The sequence below is a fragment of the Bos grunniens genome, chromosome X (genome assembly GCF_055505025.1).
Source record: "Bos grunniens cultivar Pamir isolate PY7600 chromosome X, Bosgru_T2T1.0, whole genome shotgun sequence".
Taxonomy (NCBI): domain Eukaryota; kingdom Metazoa; phylum Chordata; class Mammalia; order Artiodactyla; family Bovidae; genus Bos; species Bos grunniens.
Window position 1 is genome coordinate 185,693 of NC_141194.1, and position 15,092 is coordinate 200,784.

Sequence of the window (15,092 nt, forward strand, 5' to 3'; positions counted from 1 at the left end):
GAGACGGTAATGAATCTGCTCGAAATGCAGGAGACCTGGGTTCCATCCCTGGGTCGGGAAGATCCCCTGGAGGAGGGCATGGCAACCCACTCCAGTATGCTTGCCTGGAGAATCCCAGGGTCAGGGGAGCCTGGTGGGCTACAGTCCACGGGGTCGCGGGACGCGGCTGGTTCTTTGAGTTTTCCAGTATGTATCGCTTCTTACTGAGCTCACAGGGCAGGGTGTGGGTCTCCAGCCCCCGTTGTTTCATTGTGGGGGAGGCATGGCTCCTGCTTCTGTTGCTCGGGCTTTGTTGCTCAGCCAGCCTGCTTGGCTCTGGGGGTAGGCGAACCTGCTTTCTCGAGGGATCCTTAGCTGCCAGGAGGGTCCGGTATTTCTCCACGTGTAATCCCCTAGTGGGACGAAGTGTCGAATCACCGCTTCTATCCACATCCGTTTTGCTGGGTCTCTGCACTCCGGTTAACAGACTCAGCTCCCCGCCCCCGGCCGGCAAGGATGCCAAGACCGTGCGGAGCTAACTGCAAAGAAGGGGAAAAAAAAAAAAAGCAAGTGCAGAGAAGGAATTCTAATTGAAACCAGTTGCGTCGGAGGCCAATTTGCCGACCGGGAAGAGGTCCTCGGGTGGCGCTGGGGTGGGGGCGGGGCGGGGGCCTCCGGGCTGAGGCCGGCAGCTGGGGGCTGTCGGTCCGCGGACGGAGATCAGACCTCGCCCCGGGGCCGGGCGCGCTCGGGGGAACGCGGCCGCAACTTCTGCGGCCTTGGAGAGACACACAGCTTGGGTGCTTATGGTAGAAGTGCGGGGAGAGACTGGAGTGGCTGGCCCAGGAGAAGCCTCCTTAATGATAATCCCTGAAAACCGGGTTTGGTAGTGTGTTTTTTTTTTTCCCCCCTCCAGAACCATACATCATTGTCAAGCGAGAAGATTAAACTTATTGTTTCTTTCTTGAACCGGCAACTCAAGGTGAGTGGAAATGTCTTGAAATGCAAAACAGCCCAGCAGACAAAGTGCGGCGGAGATGCAGACCGACAACACAGGTTTCCTTCCTGGGTGTTTTTTAAGGGGATTCGGGGGAGGGGGAGGCGGCGAAACGACGCTGAAACGGAGACGCTCCAATGATACCCGGCTCAGTCGCGTCTGTCGACGTTGGGTGTTTTATTTCAAGGCTGGGAAGGAACGTTATTTTTGCTCCATCACTCAGACCATTACTTGTGCGGGGGTGGGGGGTGGAATGAGGCTGCGAGATAAACGCCGTCATTTATTTAGAATGAAATAGAATAAGGAGGGGGCCTCCCCCTCCGTCCTGACAGGCTCCGGGAGGAGAGCCTACGACTGCAGGGACAGGAAGAGAACCATCTGGTGGAAAAGTGTTCAGGAAATTCAGCCTCTTGTCTGGCCGAGTTTTCAATATGCAGATGGGGGCCAGGCACCTGGCGTTCCCACGTGGACCCGATGTGTGGGGCGTGCTTGCGGCTTAACCTGCTCCCTCCTCCTCTCGCGGGCAATTTGTTCTGGTCAGGCTGCATTTCAATCATTGTGTGTCTGTGTATGAGTGTATACATAAACGTGTGTGTGTGTGTGTGTGTGCTTGTGTGTGTGTTAGTCGCTCAGTCGTGTCTGACTCTTTGCAACCCCCTGGACTGTAGCCCGCCAGGCTCCTCTGTCCATGGGATTCTCCAGGCAGGAATGCTGGAGCGGGCTGCCATTTCCTCCTCCAGGGGAATCTCCCTGACCCAGGGGTCAAACCCGGATCTCCTGTATTGCAGCCAGACTCTTTAGATGTATGTAAATATTATATATATACATTATATATAAGTATTATGCATAGACACCTATATAGATAAATGTAAATGTTGTATATAGACATTCTATGTAAGCATTAGACATGATATACACACATATTTAAATTTTGTATATAGATAGTGGATGTAGTAGAGAAGGAAATGGCAACCCACCCCAGTATTCTTGCCTGGAGAATCCCGTGGACAGAGGAGCCTGGCGGGCCGCAGTCCATGGGGTTGCACAGAGTCAGACACAACTGAAGCGACTTAGCATGCATTGTATATAAGTATTTATATAAGTATTGTGTTGTATAGAAACACTGCATACAGACATTGTAGACATTTTTTATCAAAATTCTACAAAGACTGTGTGTATGTAGACATGGCTATAGAAGCACACACAAGCACTGTAGTAGACATTATCTATATCACATGTGTATAGTGTAGCTGTTTTCTGAGTATACAGGGCCAGTGCTAGAGCGAAGTCGCTCAGTCTTGTCCTGCGCTCTCAGACCCCAGGGACTGTAGCCCACCAGGCTCTGCCATCCCTGGGATTCTCCAGGCAAGAAGCCTGGAGTGGGTTGCCATGTCCTTCTCCAGGGGATCTTCCCGACCCAGGGACTGAACTCAGGTTTCCTGTATTGCAGTCAGACTCTTTACCATCGGAGCCACCAAGGACACTCTACTCTATATTATAGACGAATCTAAGTGTTATATATAGACATTGCATGCAGACATTATCCACAGGTATTACATATCGGTGTTGTATGTAGATAAACACTGTACATAGACATTGTATGTAGACATTTTATATAAAAATGTGTACAGATTATAATAGACATTGTATAGAAACATGTAAACACTGTTGTAGATGTTATATACATTCCATGTAAACAGTTTATAGTAGAGGCGTACGTAGAGGCATAATTATATAGAGACATGTGTAAGTATTATGTACAGACACCGCTCACAGACATGTATATATAGATATTATATGTAGACGGGTTGGGACTATCCCCTGGAGGAGGGCATGGCAACCCACGCCAGTATTCTTGCCTGAAGAGTCCCATGGACAGAGGCGCCTGGCGGGCTACAGTCCATGGGGTCACAAACAGACACGACTGACGACACTCACTCATTATACGTAGATATCATATATACTTAGGTAAACATTGCATAGAGACCTTTTAGGTGGGTATTTTATATAAAAATTACATACAGAGTACATATAGACACTGTATGCAGATGTGTCTAAACACGGGATGCACACATTGTATGTAGATGTTATACGTAATTATTACATATGTACACGGTGTGTGCATGTTGTATGTAGACTTTACATATAAATACTGTAGGCGTTACGCGTAGACACTATACATAAGCATTGCATTGACACACTATATAGAGATGACATGTATGACATAACATGTACACGTTACACACATGCATTTTACATACATGTCTCGTGTGTGCACGCATGCGTGTGTGTGTGTGAGCAATTCATTCACGTCCGGCTCTTTGCACCACCGTGGACTGCGGCCTTACAGGCTCCTCTGTCCCTGGAATCCTCTAGGCAGGAACAGTGGAGTGGGTTGCCATTTCCTCCTCCAGGGGATCTTCCCGACCCAGAGCTCGAACCAGTGTCTCCTGGACGAGCAGACAGATTCTCTACTGCTGAGCCTCCAGGGAAGCCCACCACAGTCCCCAGCGCTCCCTAATGCGTCACTCACATCAACCGGCCTCTTATCCTTAAACAACCGGCCTCATTCCTGACGGCATTTGAGTTTGAAGCCCTTGATTTAGAGAAACACACCTTTTCAACACCCAGGGCCCAGGCCCTCAACGGACATTGGTTCAATACTTACTAAAACATCTTAGAAGGAAGTGCCATCTCTCTGTATTGGGGTGCGTCCAAGGGGCTGCCCTGAAATGCACGTTAGCCTCCAACCTGATGCTTTTCGGGCGTTCGTCCAGCCTGTGCCTGAGCCAGGGAGCCAGGGCAGCGGCCCGGATCGGTGTAGACGGCCACGCACAACGCAGGTGCTGAGTGACCCATGAGACCCGGGGCCCTGGACGCTTCTCACTTGCCCTTCGGAAATTTTTTAAATGGAAAATGCAATTTGGGAGACGTTTAGAGAAAAAAGAAAAAAAAGAGGCAGGCAAGTCCGAGGACATCAGCAGATGGAGCTGGGGGCAGGGAAGTGGATGTGGTGGCCGCGATGAGACCCGGAACTCCCCGGAGAGCTTCCCCACACCGCCAGCCCCCGTGCGTTCAGTGCCTGACAGATGGACGCGGCGTCGTTGCGGGGCTGTTGCTGACAGCGCAGCCCGGAGACCGCATGTAATGAGGCAGCGGGTGGTTGACCTGCGTGGTGTCAGGGGGGTCACCTGCAGGGAGAAGCCTGCCGACGCCTGGGTTCAGCCCCGACCTGCAGAGATCGGAGCCGGGCAGGTGCCCTGCTGGCACGTCCTCGTCACCGCTGGAAGGCATCCGGTGCGGGCGGTCCAGAGAGGCCTTCCGGGGCTTCGGGACAGAGGATGGCAACTGGATGTTTCACACCGTTAGTGTGGTGGGGACGCTGTCGGGGAAGCCCCAGGCAGGCGGGTGGTGTGGGGGCAGGGGGCAGTCTTTCCTGACGGCAGATGGACAGGAGGTGCTGGGAGGAAAGGGAGACGGGACCGCTGACATGTGGTGGCACGCACGCACGCACACACCCACACACACACACATGTTCCCACAGGCAAATAGTGGCACGCACGCACGCACACACCCACCCACACACACACACACGTTCTCACAGGCAGATACAGGTCCAAGCACGTAGAAAGGAACGCACACACCCACAGTCACAGACACACACATTCTCACAGGCAAATAGTGGCACGCACACACGCACACACCCACCCACCCACCCACACACACACGTTCTCACAGGCGAATAGTGGCACGCACGCACGCACACACCCACCCACCCACCCACACACACACGTTCTCACAGGCAAATAGTGGCACGCACGCAGAAAGGAACGCACACACCCACAGTCACAGACACACACACACACACACACACGTTCTCACAGGCAAATAGTGGCACGCACGCACGCACACACCCACCCACCCACCCACACACACACGTTCTCACAGGCAAATAGTGGCACGCACGCACACACCCACCCACCCACCCACACACACACGTTCACACAGGCAAATAGTGGCACGCACGCACGCACACACCCACCCACCCACACACACACACACGTTCTCACAGGCAAATAGTGGCACGCACGCACGCACACACCCACCCACCCACCCACACACACACGTTCTCACAGGCAAATACAGGTCCAAGCACGCAGAAAGGAACGCACACACCCACAGTCACAGACACGCACACACACACACACACACACGTTCTCACAGGCAAATAGTGGCACGCACGCACGCACGCACACACCCACCCACCCACACACACACGTTCTCACAGGCAAATACAGGTCCAAGCACGCAGAAAGGAACGCACACACCCACAGTCACAGACACACACACACACACACGTTCTCACACACAGGCAAATACAGGTCTAAGCGCGCAGACAGGAACGCACACACCCACAGTCACAGACACGCACACACACACACACACATATTCTCACACACAGGCAAATACAGGTCCAAGCGCGCAGATGGGAACACACACACCCACGGCCACAGAGACACACACACACACACACATTCTCACACACAGACAAATACAGGTCCAAGCACATTCAGACAAGAACACACACACCCACAGTCACAGACACACACAGACCTTCTCACACACAGGCAAATGCAGATCCAAGCACACATTCAGAGAGTAACACATACACACGCCGTCACATACACGTTCACAAGCACATTCTTAACACACATGCAAATACACGTCTAGGCATGCATTCAGACAGGCGCACATACACCCACAGTCACACACACACAGCTTCTCACACGCAGGCAAATACAGATCCAAGCACGCATTCAGACAGGAACACATACACCCACAGTTACACACACGTTCACACACACATTCTTAACATAGGCAAATATAGATCCAAGCACATATTCAGACAGGCACACACACACCCAGTCACACACATCCCTGCTCACACACGTGCAAACACAGGTCCAAGCACGCATTCAGCTAAACCCACACATGGGCAGACACACCCCCACAATGACACACACACACACACCCATAGTCACACACAAATGCACATACATTCTCACACACATGCAATTCTCTGTGCCTGCTTGCGTGCTAACTCGCTTCAGTCCTGTCCGACTCTTTGCGACCCTGTGGAGTGTAGCCTGCCAGGCTCCCCTGTCCATGGGGTCCTCCAGGCAAGAACACTGGAGTGGGCTGCCGTTGCCTCCTCCAGGCATCTTTCCTGATCCAGGGATCGAACCTGAGTATCCTGCGACTCCTGCATTGCAGGCTGATTCTTTGCCCACACAGCTGCCTGGGAGGTCCAAATATGTGTACTGCTGCTGCTAAATCGCTTCAGTCTTGTCCGACTCTGTTCGACCCCATAGACGGCAGCCCACCAGGCTCCTCTGTCCCTGGGATTCTCCAGGCAAGAGTACTGGAGTGGGTTGCCATTGGAGTGGGTTGCCATTGCCAGGTCCAAATATGTGTACACACATGTGCAAATACTCATAGCCACACACAATTACAGTGTACAGCACAAGCTGTGTGCATGCACACAGACTCACATGTTACACACACACGCATAGACATGTCTGCAAGTTTGCTCATTGCTACATATAACAAACATGCATGCACTTATCCTTAGGTGTACACCTGTGCACACACACGGACCCCTATGCACACAGCAGCTCACCCTGGGGAGAATGGATGTGTGTATATGTATGGCTAAGTCCCTGCAATGTTCATCTGAAACCATCACCACATTGTTAATTGGCTATACCCCCGTGCAAACTAGGACTTCCCTGGTGACTCAGACAGGAAAGAATCTGTCTGCAGTGCAAGACACCCTGCATTGCAGGTTTGATCCCTGGGTCGGGAAGATCCCCTGAGGGAGGAAATAGCAACCCACTCCAGTATTCTTGCCTGGAGAATCCCATGGACAGAGTAGCCTGGCGGGCTGCAGTCTACAGGGTTCCAAAGAGTCGGACACAACTCAGCGAATAACGCTTTCAACACTTTGAATACAAAATAGAAACTTAAAAAACCCTAGAGGGACTATTTTAGGGATGACCAAAGTAATTTTTTTCCCTTAGGAAGAACTTTATGGTCACGTGGTCTGTTGCATAAACTCTGCAATTGCCAGGTTGAAGCAGCCAAACGGCAAAAACCTTAAAAATCTGGGCAAAAACGTTAAACATGGAGTGGCGTTGAGCCCAGCCGCCCGAGGTCTCCACAGAAGGCTGTGATGGCTTTGCTGAGCAGAGTCTATATTTTCTGAAACAAGCCTCCTGCCTGTGAACCTTCAGTGCCATGTTAGTGATCTGTCTAATCTACCTATTTATTTACCAGGAGCGGTGATTAAGCAGAAGGTACCGCCCATGGAGGACTTGCAGTTAAAATCCAGGCTGTTCTGTGTCACACGAGGCCACCCCCTGCTTGTACCCCTCCCCTCGAATTTTTTTTTTCTTTTCCCATCATCTCACAAATCCTTGGATAGAAAGTCTTTTTTTTTCCTTTCCCTGCTTCTTCGAGGCAGAGCTTGTAATAATAATAAACCATCTGGCTTACTCAGACATGAAAGATTAAAATGATATACAGTAAGAAGCCTGCCCATTCAGTTGCTAATGTCTTAAACCACAACTCCAGCGCCGAGCCAGTCTTGGGAGGCAAAAGGTAATTAAAAGACCTCCTTGCAGAGATGGGCCACTGGGAGCCGAGGCAGGGGAGTCCCAGAAAGCTGAACTGATTTTTTGAGACGGGCATGGCAGCTGATCTGTGTCCACGGTCAGGCGGGAGACGGGCGAGGCCAGCACGCTGTCGTCCTCCAGGTCTCAGTCCAGAAGTGAGGGCGTGCTGCATGCGTGCTCAGCTGCCTCAGTCGTGTCTGACTCTTTGCAACCCCGTGGACTGGAGCCCACCGGACTCCTCTGTCCATGGGATTCTGCAGACAAGAATATTGGAGTGGGTAGCCATCCCCTCCTCCAGGGGATCTTCCCCACTCAGGGATTGAACTCGTGTCTCCTGCATTGCAGGCAGATTCTTTACCATCTGGGCCACAACTGTGGTGACGTATATGCGTACGATCTCAGCTAAGTCAACCCAGAAGTGTTTCTCCTCTCTGCGCATGATGGTGCCGGCTCCCTGTCCGCTTCCTGCTGCTGCTGCTAAGTCACTTCCTACGGAGTCATTATCCTGCTCTCAGTCGTCTGCATCCATCAGGGTCCAGCGTCCTCTGGGTGAAGACTGAGTCACTCCCAGGACCGGCTTCTCAGATACCAGAGATGCCGGGATATTGGACTTTTCTGGGTTTGTAACAGAGCAGAGGGGCTTCCCAGCTGGCACTCGTGGTAAAGAGCCTGCCTGCCATTGCAGGAGACATAACACACGCGGGTTCCATCCCCGGCTGGGGAAGGTCCCCTGGAGGAGGGCATGGCAACCCACTCCAGTACTCTTGCCTGGAGAATCCCAGGGACAGAGGAGCCTGGTGGGGCTACAGTCCACAGGGTCACAAAGAGCCGGACACGACCGAAGCGACTTTGCACGCGGGCACACAGCGGGGACGGAGTTCAGCACTCAGAGGAGGGTGGATTTGACCCTCTTTGGAGCTCTCGAAGCATTTGAGACTTTGGGTCAGAATGTTGACACCCAACTCTGTTCTCTGTCCTGGGGGTTTCCAAACCTACACACTCCCTCCCCCTCCTCCTCTCGTGGTTCAGAAACGGCTCCAGGCTTTAAATGCACTCAATACTTTTGTTTATATCATTAATCTCAAGACTTCTGGCTTCTGGGGAAACGGGTTGAGAAAAGACGGGTTGGGTTGGCTCTGTTGGGTTTGCGTGTGTCCAGAAGCGCTGTCTCTACTGACCTCCTGAGGGACCTTCCCTGTGTCTGTCCAGAGGGTCTCCACGGGACCCCCAGAAACGCGACCCTTCTCCAGCTGTGCTAGTAACGACAATGTGCATTTTGCACCCAGAGCTCCTGCAGGGACTTCCCAACTTTTAAGACTGCTTGCGTTTTTGTTGTTCTTTTTTGCTCCCCTCTTGTTTGTGAAAATGCCAGGATGATTTAATTTGGGGATCTGGTTCCTGAGGCTCCGTCATGTTTCGAGCCAATGCGCACAGGAAGTCACTGTCTCTTCTTGCCGTCTTCTTGGTGGTGGGGCAGGTGTTGTTCCCGAACCCTGGTCAGGTTTTCCTGTCCTCTGAGGACTGACCACCCGGCTGCGATGACCTCTGCCAACCTTGGTGAGAAGCGATGAGTCTGGCTAGCTTTCAAATCAGAAAACACAACAGATTCATTTTTTTCTCTCTCTGGGACATGCGAGGCAGACTGAGTAAACGCACCCAATTTGGGAGTCTGAGCTAGGACTCTCTCAAGGCGATCATTTTTTGGAAGCACAAGTTCTGGGTTTTTTTTTTGTGGGAAGGTGGCTCGTGGTTCAAGAACAGCACCTCAATAACTGCAATCATGATTCTTCTGAGCTGAGCTACGGAGACAAGGTGCATGTCTGTTGACGGATGAATGGATAAGAAAATGTATTTATATAACGTTCCCTCGTGTGTCTAAACACACCGGGGAATATTATTCAGCCTTTAAAAAAAAGAGAGAGAGAAGGCAATCTTGCCATTTGCGACAACACGGATCGACCTGGAGGGCATTATGCTAACTGAGATGGAGTCAGACAGAGAGAGACAAATTCTGCATGATTTCTCTGCTACGCAGAATCTAAAATAGTCAGACTCACGGGGGCAGAGGAGGATGGTTGCCCAGGGCTGAGGGAGGTGGAACCGGGGAGGCGATGATCTAGACCAAGGGTCCCCAGCCTCCGGCTCCTGATGCCTGATGATCTGAGATGAGCCGATGTAATCACGAAAGAAATCAAGTGCATGGTGAACGCGATGCGTGTGAGTCATCCCGAAACGCTCCCCACACCCACCCCAGCCCGTGGGAAAACCTGTCTCCCACGAAACTGGTCCCTGGTGCCTAAACGGTGGGTGACTGCTGTCTCGAGCACAGCCTTCCAGCTCTAAGAGGAAGACGTCCTACTCGTGGGATGCACAGCGTGGGAAATGGTGCTGTGCTGCACGTTTGAAATTGGATAAAGGAAGTTCCTGGGGCTTCTCTGGTGGCTCGCATGGGAAGGAATCCACCAGCCAATGCGGGAGACCTGGGTTCAGTCCCTGGGTTGGGAATACCCCCTGGAGGAGGGCATGGAAACCCACTGCAGTATCCTTGCCTGGAGAATCCCATGGACAGAGGAGCCTGGAGGGCTACAGTCCATGGGGTCTTAAAGAGTCAGACACGACGTAACCGACTAAACAGCAGCACAGTGTGGATGTTTGGCAGACAGAAAGCGTCCAAGCTGGCTGAGACCCCAAATCCTGCCTTTCCATCTCAGCCATACAACCCCCGCCCCCCATCAGATCACACATATCTACAGTTCTGTGCGTTATGGGGCCTGGGTCACAACGACAGGAATCTTCCAGTATCACAAAAGCCGCTGGAGGCAGTTATGGAAATGGAGAGACGTGGCTGACTGCCGATAAAACTTTATTTACAAAAGCAGGCAAGGGGCCGGATCGGCTGCAGGGAAAGTCCTGGTCTAAATCTTTGCCTATCAGAGTGGGGTTCCGGGGACTTCAGCCTCCCCACTGCCTGGGAACAGCCTCATGGGTTTCACACACCATCCCCCCGCTCCCAACCAGCTGGAGGAAGCTCAGCCATGAGATGTGGCCACATTGTGATGTAGAGTCTGGCTTCTGAAAGGGGTTTGGAGATGGTGCCAGACATTGGAAAAAACCCTGATGGTGGGCAGGATTGAAGGCAGGAGGAGAAGGGGATGACAGGGGATGAGATGGTTGGGTGGCATCACCAACTCGATGGACATGAGTCTGAGTACATTCTGGGACTTGGTGATGGACAGGGAGGCCTGGCGTGCTGCAGTCCATGGGGTCGCAGAGTCGGACACGACTGAGTGACTGAACAACAAAAATAAATAACAACACCTACAGCATTTATTCTGTTTTTCTGAGGCTACCTCCTCACTGATGATGATTTTAGGGGCACTGGGTTGTTTTGTAAAAAGAGTTTAGAATGTCTGACCACTCAGACAGGTGGATTCTGGGCCTGGAGTCCAGCTGTGTGGACATCAGTTTTTTCATCCGGCGTCCTGGGTTGGAATGAGAGAGCATCTTTGCTATAATAGCCTCTGTGTGTCAGTGGCTCAGTCATGTCTGACTCTCTGCGACCCCCGGGACTGTAGCCTACCAGGCTCCTCTCTCCATGGGATTCTCCAGGCGAGAATACTGGAGTGGGTTGCCATGCCCTCGTCCAGGGGATCTTCCCGACCCAGGGATGGAACCCGAGTCTCCCGCATTGGTAGGCAGATTCTTTACCATCTGAGCCACCAGGCAAGCCCTAGAATAAAGGCCACTGCTAAGCAATTCTTGGCCATCACAGCTGCAGCCTGGTTAAGTGTGCAGCCTCCAAATGTTAAGGTCAGACCGAGAAGGTCTCAGAGTGCAGGCATCGAGGGTGCCTGCACCCCAGGCGTCGAGGGGGGGACCTTGGGAAGGCACAGATAAATAAGTCATGATCTAACCCTCTGGGAGAAATCCAGCCAGGAAAGCAGGAGCAAGTGCTTGACAGAGAGACAGAGAATCTCGTTATCTTAACAGCTGTAAATCCCAATTATTTCTCAGACAGTAAAATCCACTCTAAAATATGCATACTTTAAAAAAAAATGTGTGACACTTTGGGTATTACGAACGCCCCCAAACCCAGATCTCTCAGCGCCTCTCTCTAATCGCTGGCATTTTCTTTTTCTGCAGTGGCTCTGATTTCAGGAAATTTCCATCTCCCCTTTTCTGCAGGTATGTGAGTCCAAGATAGATGACTCGGAACCGACACTTCTGCGGGCAGCAGGGCTTGCTGTCAGGGGAGGCGCAGGTCTGCTGATCAAGGCTGTCTGCACGGAGCTGTGAAGCGGCTTCTGCAAACTCAAGCATGCACAGACGCCCTGCCTGGCTCTCGGAGTTCGGATCCCGGTGTCCCTTTGATCCCCACATCCTAAAGACTAACAGTCAGAAAGGTGCATCCTTTGCGCCAAACTTGGGTGGATTTCATTTTTCAGCGAGCGCTCGGCTAACTTTCTGATTTTTTTTTTTTTTTGTCCCCACCCTGCAAGTCATTCTGTGTCTTGGCAGCCAGGAAAATGTAAATGAGATTTTTTTTTTTTAACAAGGCAGGCCCTCAGAGGTGACCCCTCATGGATCTAAGCGGCAGAGTTGCAGGCGTGGCTGGGGAAGAACGCTCCGAGAACTCGGGCCCTTGTGATTCATCACCACCCGCCGCCTTTGGCTGGGGGGAGACAGACAAGCCTCTTAATGAGCGGAGATCAGTCTGCGCGGGGAGACCTCTGATATGTGACACCAGGCACCCACAAACCCGGCCCCGCCCCGCCCGCTCCCCCGAAAATAGACAAATAAATCCGGCGGGCACCCAGCTCAAAGGCAGCTCGGTGGCCACCGCACCTGGCACTGAACGATCATCGCCGCCCCGGGCTCTTTGAAGCTGTTTAAATTCTTCCCGAACACGGGCGTCCGCTGCCCGCCGTCCCCACCCCCGACCCCCCCGCCGCCCTGAACGAGGACAATCAAAGTCCGGCGGGGTGGGAGAACAGCACAGGGCAGAAGCTAGGTGCAGGGTAAACGGCAACACAGGAAGTTTTTCCTTCTTGGATGTTGCTGTTCTGGAGATCAAAGTTCTGGGTTTGGCGCTAATTAAGAAAAGCCAATGCGGACTCCCTCCCTGGCCTTCTGGCACGGAACGCGGCCTCGGAGGAGGATGGCCCCTGAAATCTCCCCAAGATTTAAATAATTAATATGACACCTTGAGCTCCAAATGGGGAAAAGTAAAGAAAACACAGGGAAGCCAGTGTTGGAGGTGTCAACAATACCCGGGCCAGTTTTGCCATTTGTTCTGGGGCTGGGGGGTTGGGGGGATGAAGGCTCGGCTCTTTGTCATGCTAAGGGATCCCTTTGTGGGCACCGGGTCCCCGGACCCCCTCCGAAGGAGGCTTGGAAGAGAGGGAGTGTGCGTCCCCGTGCTGGAGGATGGTCGTTTAATGGTGTTTAATCCTCTTAATCCGGGCCATCGCCGGCTGCAAAGATGGTCCCAGAAGCCCCACAGAGCCAGCGCCTGGCGGGCAGAGCGGGCTAGGAGGGGGACCTGGGTTTGCCACATGGCGTTGTGTTCAATTCCTCTGCGTGTGCCTGGAGCCATCTGACCGCAGGCGAGGAGGATGCAGTGGAAATCAGCTGCAAATCCCATGTCCTGTGCAGTGTCTGGGGAGCAGCGCCAGCCAGATGGATGGGTGGATGGATGGATGAATGGATGATGGATGATGGGTGGATTGATGGATGGTGGGTGGATGGGGGATGGATGGATGGGGATGGATGGATGAATGATGGGTAGATGGGTAGATTGATGGGTGATGGATGGGTGGATGGATGGGTGGATTGATGGATGATGGGTGGATGGGGGATGGATGGATGGATGATGGATTGATGGATAATGGGATGGATGATGGGTGGATGGATGGATGGGTGGAAGATGGGGGATGGATGTATGATGGGTAGATGGGTGGATGGATGGATGATGGATGGGAGATGGATGATGGATGGATGGGTGGATGGGGGATGGATGGGTGGATTGACGGATGATGGATGGGTGGGTGGATGGATGGATGGGTGGGTGGGTGGGTGGGTGGACGGATGGATGGGGGATGGATGATGGATTGATGGGTGATGGATGGATGGATGGATGGGTGGGTGGATGGATCGTGGATAGGTGGATGGATGGGTGGATGGATGGGTAAAGGAATGGATGATGGGTGGATGGGGGATGGATGATGGATAGGTGGGTGGATTGATGGATGATGGTTGGGTGGATGGATGACAGATGGGTGGATGAATGATGGGTGGATGGATTTATGATGGATGGGTGGATGGATGGATGGGTGGGTGGATGGATGGATGGGTGGGTGGATGGATGGATGGGTGGGTGGATGATGGATTGATGGGTGATGGATGGATGGGTGGATGATGGATGGGTAGATGGATGGATGGATCAATGATGGATGGATGGATGGGTGGATGGGGGATGGATGATGGATGGGTACATGGATGGATCAATGATGGATGGGTGGATGGATGGATGATGGATGGATGGATGGATGATGGGTGGGGGATGGATGATGGATGGATGGGTGATGGATGGATGGGTGGATGGGTGGGTAGATGATGGATGGGTAGATGGATGGATGGATCAATGATGGATGGTGGATGGATGGATAGGGGATGGATGATGTGTGGATGGGTGGATTGATGGGTGAGGGATGGATGGATGGGTGGGTGGATGATGGATGGGTAGATGGATGGATGGATCAATGATGGATGATGGGTGGATGGATGGATGGTGGATGGATGGATCAGTGGAGGGATGGATAATGGGTAGATGGGGGATGGAGGATGGATGGGTGGGTGGATTGATGAATGATGGATGGGTGGATGGATGGATGGATCAATGATGGATGATGGGTGGATGGATGGATGATGGGTGGATGGATGGATGATGGATGGCACACCTAGGTGACCAGGGTGGGGACTGGGATCTTAGCTTAGAGCACATGTGTGGCCACAAACACACAGACCCACATAAAACACATACAGAGATACACACAGACACACATAGTATACACACACTGCACGTTCTAAAGACACTCAGACACACAAGACATACACAAGCACACAACACACACTACATGCAGAGATGCAAGCGCACACACAAGACTCAGACACGCAGTCACAGAACATCCACACCCATCCACGTCCTGACCCCCGTGTAGAATAGTGTCCCCAAAGACGTCCACATCCTGCTTCCTAAAGCCTGGGACCTGTTTTTTTTAACGTGGGAGAAGGACCTCTGCAGACGCGATTAAATGAAGGGTTTTGATGGAGAGGGTCTTCTGTGTTATCCAGGTGGCCCCTGATTGCGATCACAAGGGACCTCATAAGAGGAAGCAGAGAGGGCTGTCTCTCCCTTCTGCCCTCTGCCCTTGCAAAATCAG

The 15,092-nt window shown here is 52.5% G+C and overlaps 1 long non-coding RNA gene across 2 annotated transcripts; it reads left to right on the forward strand.

Annotated features, from left to right (window-relative positions):
* The first annotated feature begins 635 nt into the window (after positions 1-635).
* Positions 636-12,506, forward strand: LOC147339664 (uncharacterized). 2 transcript variants are annotated; one of them, XR_015159506.1, is made up of 3 exons: positions 636-961; positions 11,836-12,053; positions 12,207-12,506. It is a non-coding gene; the product is annotated as an uncharacterized LOC147339664 (long non-coding RNA). The 2 variants fall into 2 exon arrangements; XR_015159507.1 differs by having other exon boundaries at positions 684-961; positions 12,211-12,506.
* Positions 12,507-15,092: the final 2,586 nt, after the last annotated feature.